At 30.7% G+C, this 7,824-nt stretch overlaps 1 long non-coding RNA gene across 1 annotated transcript; it reads right to left on the minus strand.

Annotated features, from left to right (window-relative positions):
- Positions 1-5,669: 5,669 nt before the first annotated feature.
- Positions 5,670-6,419, minus strand: LOC136208427 (uncharacterized). Its single transcript, XR_010677122.1, has 2 exons — positions 6,321-6,419; positions 5,670-5,936 (listed from the first exon to the last, which is right to left on the minus strand). It is a non-coding gene; the product is annotated as an uncharacterized lncRNA (long non-coding RNA).
- Between the last annotated feature and the right edge of the window lie 1,405 nt (positions 6,420-7,824).

The raw sequence follows: 7,824 nt of genomic DNA on the forward strand, positions 1-7,824 counted from the left end.
TATCATAAAAATTAGAGTAAAAACTTGTTCATAAAAATAGATTAGCTCCCTGAACTTTGTAAGTGTCCTAAACTTGCTTATTTCGTAACAACTAAATACAAAAACTTATTAAACCTAAATTCTAAAAATACATCTGGATCTATTTGAGAGGTAATTTTTTCTCTTCTCATACCTTTCAACCTATTATAAGAGTTAGTATTGCAGGTTTGAGAGATCGAGTGGATAAGAATTGACAGTTAGCATTATGGTTTTTACATTACCGAATAAGCAAGTTTATGGATAAGTTCATGAAGCTAATTTACTTTTATGGACAAGTTCAGGAAGTTGGTGATACCGAATAATGAAGTTCAATGAGCTACTGGGACACTTGCAAATTTGAGGGAACCAGCCTACTATTATAAACAAATTCAGGGAGCTGTTGATGTATTAGACCAATTTAATTTAAGGAGTTCTCTCACGTAATCAAGAGCCTTCCTTATTAATATAGATATAAAAAAATTATGTACAGTGGAAACTGCTATATAAAGATATAAAAGAAGTTTAGTATCCAAATTTGTAATAAGCTGATTCAATTAATAGACAGAAGGAGTTCTTTACCGGGTTTATTAATTAGTTGAAAATCCATTAAATAATTAGTTGCTTCATATTACAGTTTTTATTGTAACTAATTACATGTCTCAACATTATGGCACTTTTTTCAGCAAATGAATCACTCTCTTAATTTTAATTATATAGTTTCAGGAATATTTTGGGGGCGGGGCAGGGATCCGTTCGGGATAGTAACTCTTATCTCACCCTCACTCAAATTTAACCTTCCAATAATTGTTAATTAATTAATATATGGCTTAATATATCAGTTGCCCCTGAATTTGTCCAAAAAAAAATTGATTGACCCCTATAATTACATGATATCTCATTAGTCCTTAAACTTGCTTAAAGTATCATGAGTAAGTCCCTAAATCTATAAAAACGCCATAAAAATGTACAAAACAGAAAGTTAATTTGTTTGAAGGACATAAATAGTCATTTATTTTTTAAGTTTTGATTTTTTTTTTACCGATTTAGATAAATTGCAATGTATGTCACTTTAAACAAGTTCAGGGAGCCAATATGTCATTTTCAACAAATTCAGGTGGCTAATAGGTTATTTAAGCAAGTTGAGGGGCTAATCAGACATCATGCAAGTTCAGAGGCTAATCAAACTCAAACTTTTTCTTATCAACCATTGGTTTGCTAACAAGGCTACTTTGCCGACCAAAACATTTTCTGTCTGTAAAATGAAACCTTGGTTTGCTGATATTAAAATGGTGATCCCAGTGTTTGGCATAATAGGAATAAGCATTTTTTTTCTAAAATTGAGCTGATACACCCTCAAATTGTAATAAAAGGACACATTCTTTAAAATTGTGAAAATTTAAACACTTAATTTAATCTAGAAAAGATAAATTATCATAGGATCAATCCTTAAAATACCAAAATTTAAGGGCATAATTATGTGATATATCTTGGGGCAAAATAAGAAACTTTATATTTGATATTTTGGAGGCAAATGAGGTTTGGTTTGTTTATATAGAATACTGAAATACCTAATTTCAATCACTTTCTCTTGGGGGTTAGTTATTGCTATTTCTGTTATGGAATTTGATTCGAGTTTTGGTATCAATCTCGAGGGTAAATTACACTCATGGCCTCTGAACTTTATCCATTTTAACATTGTGGTCAGTGAACTTCAATTCTTAACAGTATTGTCACCGAATTTTACATTTTTTTTAATACCTGTGGCCATTCAACTTTACTAACTCTTCAAAATGGCTATTAATGACCTCAAAATCAAAATATTCAAGAATTAAGTTGTTCAGAACCATATTTATCATTAAACCACATTTTTTTGAAGTTTTCTCCATCTAAAAATTCACTATTTCTCCTAACAAAACTACAACTAAATGATCTCAAAACGAAAATTTTCAAGAATTAAAGTTACTTCGTATATCATTAACTCTTTGAATTTATTTTTTTGAGACCGTCAACTGTCGTTTTGAGGCGTTGAGTGGCCACGGTATTAAAAAGCATAAAGTTAAGTGCTCATACTGTTAAGAATTGAAATTCGGTGGCCACAATGTTAAAATAGGTAAAGTTCAGTGGCTATTAGTATAATTTACCCTCAATCTCGAAGAGTTTAAGGCTTATTCAGCAGTAAGAGCAACATTTGATTCAAATTTTGGTATCAATCTGGAAGAGCTTCAAGCTTATTTTTCTGTCAAATAATGATATGAATATAGAAATGTAAATATAATTGAATAAATATATCAAGAAACAACACATGCTACATTAAAATGTCAATCATACTCTGAAAATTAAAATATTTATTAATTTATTAATCTTATATAATCACTTATCATCGATTTAGAATTAGTTGCACACAATTTGACACTTACAAAATGGAGAATATAAATAATAGTTTCTAATATCTCTTTAGGAGACTGTTTGGCAAACACAATCCTTTGGCTTACTGTTTGCTCCGTATTTTTTAGTAAAGTCCTTTACACATGCCTGAGGTTCATCTTCACATTTTCCAGGAAATGATTCTTGCTTCATGCACCATTTCTCGTTCATTTCTACGCAAATCAACAAGCATGTGTTAATTTACATATATATTGTTGTGCGGATTTAGCGAAAAATAAATAAACGAGAAACAAAAACACAGATTTAAGTGGTTCACCAACTTTATGTTCGCTAGTAAACGGGCATAATGAGAATAACTTTTATTAAGGAGGCGACATCGTGAGGACATCGTCGGGTCCAAGTCGGTTTAGGATAGATTGAGTACTATAAATACACTTTTATGTAAATCCTAATCTGTAATCTGATTTCGGCCTCCTTAATAAAAGCTATTCTTCTTATGCCCGTGGACTAGCCAACATAACGTTGGTTAACCATTTAAATCTGTGTTTTCGTTTCTCGTTTATTTATCTTTCGCTACATCATATATATATTGAATTTCTAAAAATAAAATAAATTAAAAAATACCTTGAGCAAGGGAAGATGAACATAATATAGCTATGCATAAAATGAAAAAGAGGGATTTCAGTGTTGGCTTCACCATTTTAATCAGTTAATGATATTCAAGTTGTATAATTTCTTGTACATAGACAATGGAATTGGCACAAATTTATAGCAGGCTAAATGACTAATTTTAGAATAATTTCTTTTGGATTTTCAATATCTAGAAACAAGATTATATGAGATTTTTTATCCTTTTTTGGAGCTATGTGTGCCAGAAAGTTAATTAAAAGAACAAAAGCAAATTTCTGAAAAAAAAAATTAAAGCACAATGAACCAGTAATGTAATAAATGAACCAGCAATGTAATAATTGGGGTTGATTAGATTTTAAAAATTAAAAGTTTAAATTTAATTAAGAAAAAGTATTATTTAATTGAAAAAAAGCATCATATAATAGTTTGATTAGAATTCAATTTCTTGTTAATTAAATATGTTTTACCTCAATAATTACAAGTTTTTTAAGTAAAAGCTTAATGTAGAGGAAGAGAAGAAAGCATCCCAACTAGGTTAGCACTTTCAGAAAGCAAGCTTGAACTTTCAACCCGAATATTATCAAAGAAGAAAATAAAAAAAAGGTCATATAAGAGGAAAAGAAAATTCAAAACCTTTTATGTTTGATTTTAAAGTATAGGGATCATCAAGAAAATAATATTAACCTGCAAGCAAGGGCGGATAGAGGAGGCCCGATTTATCGTGTTCGAGTCTTGTCATTTTCGAGCACATGCTCTATTTAAAACAGAAACTACTATCAAAGATTTAATTAAAATAATAAAAGTTTTAAACCAACATTAAAATAGTCCAAAATAATTGGTTTACTTTTTTTAGAAAGTAATAATTGCAAGATTTGTGCTGAGAGTTTAAAGTGTTTAAACTAGATTTTTAGTTAGTGCATTGGAAAACTTTAAAATGAAAGGATGGTCACCTAAAAAAATGATTAATTAATAAAGTGTTTTTATAGTTCGGATGGTTCCATTGGAAGGTCGATTTTACATTTACATATCTAAAAGAAAATTTTCGCTAAATCTAACTTACTAAAAAAATTTCAAATATATATGTGTTATTATTTGAGTGATCCATAACTAATTTTTTTTTTATGTTTTTAGTGGTTAATTAGTATGGATCGAAGTTGGATGTATTGTAATCAAGCTTCCGATAAGTTCCTACGAAGCATTGGTGAGTTTAGTGCCGTTGCCATTGAATTCGGATCAAAAAGTGGTTCAATTCATTGTCCTTGTTGTGACTGCAATATTATGAGGTGTCCAGGCGACATATATATATTATTGGTCACTAAACTTTCCTTATTATCGAAAACTTGTCACTCAACTTCAAATTGTGTCGATAAAATCATTTAATTTTGAATTTTTCTTAATAAAATCACTCGGGCGATTTTAATAGATTGGAAGAGTAGAGGCTCCATTATGGTGTTGGAGTGCTTGCAGAGCAGAATATCTCTCTTCAAAGTAAAGTCTCCTCTTTAAACCATACAGAAACAGAATGTACAAGTTGTGTACTAACATGTTCAGAGCTATAAGCACGCATCTAGAAGTGTATTTTTGTAACTCTTTCCACTCCTAGTCTTTCTCATTGAGAAAGACGAGGAGTGCAAAGAGTTACAAAAATACATTTCTAATGAGTGTCTAACTTGTTTCTCGAAACATGTTATTACAGTTGTACTTTCTGCTTCTCTCTCGATTAAAGAAGAAATTTTCCTTTAAAGAGAGACATTCTCCTCTAGAAGCACTCTAACCCGATCACACAGCCTTTGCTCTTCCATTTGATACTTATTAAGCTTAAATAACCAGTCACTTGCCCTAATGGTGACTCAAATTCTAACCTAAATTTACCCAAATTTATTCCTTTTCCGTCTAATAAGGAAACATTCGCTTAAAAAAGAACGGGGTATATAAGGCCAATTTAACCTAAACCCAGTCTTTCAAACTCCTCTTCTCCTTCGAACTCCACCTCTGCAAAAGCTCTAAACACAATTCATCTTCTCCTGCTTGGTTTATCTCTCTCAATCGGGTGAATCGTCTTCTAACTCGTTAATTCTTCATCTCGGTAAGGTTCGTTTTAGGGTTTATTTAACACATTATGCTATGTTCATGACGATTGTTCTTGAAATTATTATACTATCTGCATGTTAGTTTTGACTTAATCTACTCCATATTCTTTCCATAATTCGAAGTTTGTTTGCTTAAAATTAGGTCAACGAAAATTTTCAAGGATTAAAGTTCCTTCGAATATCATTAACTCTTTGAATTTTTTATTTTAAGACCGTCAACAGTAATTTTGAGGCGTTGAGTGGCCACTGGTGTTAGAAAGTGTAAAGTTCAGTGGCCATACCCTTAAAATTCAAATTCAGTGGCCACAATGTTAAAATGGATAAAGTTCAGTTGCCACTGGTGTAATTTACCCTCAATCTGGAAGAGTTTAAGGCTTATTCAACAGTAAGAGCAACATTTGGTTCAAATTTTGGTATCCATCTGCAAGAATTTTAGGCTTATTTTTTCGGTTAAATAATGATATCAATATATCAATTTGAAATGAAAATAATTGAATAAATATATCAAGCAACAACACATGCTACATTAAAATGTCAATCATACTCTAAAAGTTAAAATATTTATTAATTTATTAGTCTTATATAATCACTTATCATCTATTTAGAATTAGTTGCAAACAATTTGACACTTACAAAATCGAGAATATAAATAATAGTTTCTAATATCTTTTTTGGAGACCGTTTGGCAAACGCAATCCTTTGGCTTACTGCTTGCTCCGTATTTTTTAGTAAAGTCCTTTACACATGCCTGAGGTTCATCTTCACATTTTCCAGGAAATGATTCTTGCTTCATGCACCATTTCTTGTTCATTTCTACGCAAATCAACAAGCACATATTAATTGTACATATATATTGTTGTACGGATTTAGCGAAAGATATATAAACCAGAATAAAAAACATAGATTTAGTTGGTTCACCAACGTTATTTTGGCTAGTCCACGGGCAGAAGGAGAATAGCTTTTATTAAGGAGGCGGTAATCAGATTACAGTTTAGGGTTTGTGAACCACGTAAACCCTAATCTGATTTCCGCCTCCTTAATAAAAGCTATTCTCCTTCTACCGGTGGACTAGCCAACATAAGGTTTGTGAACCACGTAGTTCTGTGTTTTGGTTTCTGGTTTATTTATCTTTCACTAAATCTGGACAACATATATATATATATTGAATTTCTAAAAATAAAATAAATTAAAAAATACCTTGAGCAAGGGAAGATGAACACAATATAACTACGCATAAAATGAAAATGAGGGATTTCAGTGCTGGCTTCACCATTTTAATCTGTTAATGATATTCAAGTTGTATAATTTCTTGTACATAGACAATGGAATTGGCACAAATTTATAGCAGGCTAAATGACTAATTTTGGAATAATTTCTTTTGGATTTTCAATATCCAGAAACAAGATTTTATTTGTTATTATTATATTTGTTAATGTTAATAAGTTGAGATTACATGAGATTTTTTATCCTTTTTTTGGAACTATGAATGCCATAAAGTTAATTAAAAGAACAAAAGCAAATTTCTGGAAAGAAAAAATTAAAGCACAATGAACCAGTAATGGAATAATTAGGGTGGATTAGATTTTAAAAATTAATCAAGTTTTTAATTTAAATTCAGTTTAATTTTGAAAGCAAAAATTAGTAGTTAATAGAACAAAATCTTCATGGATGATATTACTTTGTTTTTTCTAGCATTGGATGAGATTAATTTGTCAAATTTCAGCACCATCCAACGGTGGAAAAAAAAAGTAAGGCTTACTTTGTCAAAAACAAAGTAAGCATATAGCCTAACCCGAACAAAATCTTCATATAATATCATTATAGTTTTAATAGAATTCAATTTCTCATTAGCTAAACATGTTCTCCCTCAATAATTATAGGTTTTCTAAGTAAAAGCTTAATGAAGAGGAAAAGAAGAAAGCATCAGGACATCCACTCTAGGTTAACACTTACAGAAAATAGGGATGGCAACCGGTAGGATACCTGTGGATAGTGTCAATCTCAAATCCTTAACCGTTTATTTTTAATTACTCGTATATCCGTTTCATTATCCTAACGAGTATGCCTTTTACATCTCAATGGTTAAGAACAAAAGATCGAGGTTTGAATCCAACATCTTACATCTAAAAAACAATAATATTTTTTAATATATAAGAGATTTATAACGGGTACCGGGTTCCCTAGAGTATTCCCATACCCGTCCCATAACCGTCACGGGTAATGGTTTTAATCTCATACCGGTCTTATACCCTTTTATAAGGGTACGAATAGTCCCATTAGAGTCGCATAGTGCCGGGTACCTACCTTGTATATTGTACACGTTACCATCCCTAACGGAAAGCAAACTCAAACTTTCAACCCAATATTATGAAAGAAGAAATAGAAAAGTCATACAAAAGGAAAAGAAAATTTAAAACCTTTTGTGTTCAATTTTAAAGTACATGGATCATCAAGAAAATAATATTAAAGTTGCATGCAGGGCAGATAGAGGGTGATAGAATTATCATGTTCGTATCGTGCCATTCCGGGTACATGCTCTATCTAAAATAGCAACCACTTCCAAATATTTAAGTAATAATTGCAAGATTTGTTCTGAGAGTTTAAAGTGTTTAAACTAGATTTTTAATCAGTACATTGGAAAACTTTAAAATGAAAGGTTGGTCACATAAAAACAAGACTAATTAATAAAGTGTTTTTATAG

Source organism: Euphorbia lathyris, chromosome 10 (assembly GCF_963576675.1).
Source record: "Euphorbia lathyris chromosome 10, ddEupLath1.1, whole genome shotgun sequence".
In the NCBI taxonomy this organism is placed as follows: Eukaryota; Viridiplantae; Streptophyta; class Magnoliopsida; order Malpighiales; family Euphorbiaceae; genus Euphorbia; species Euphorbia lathyris.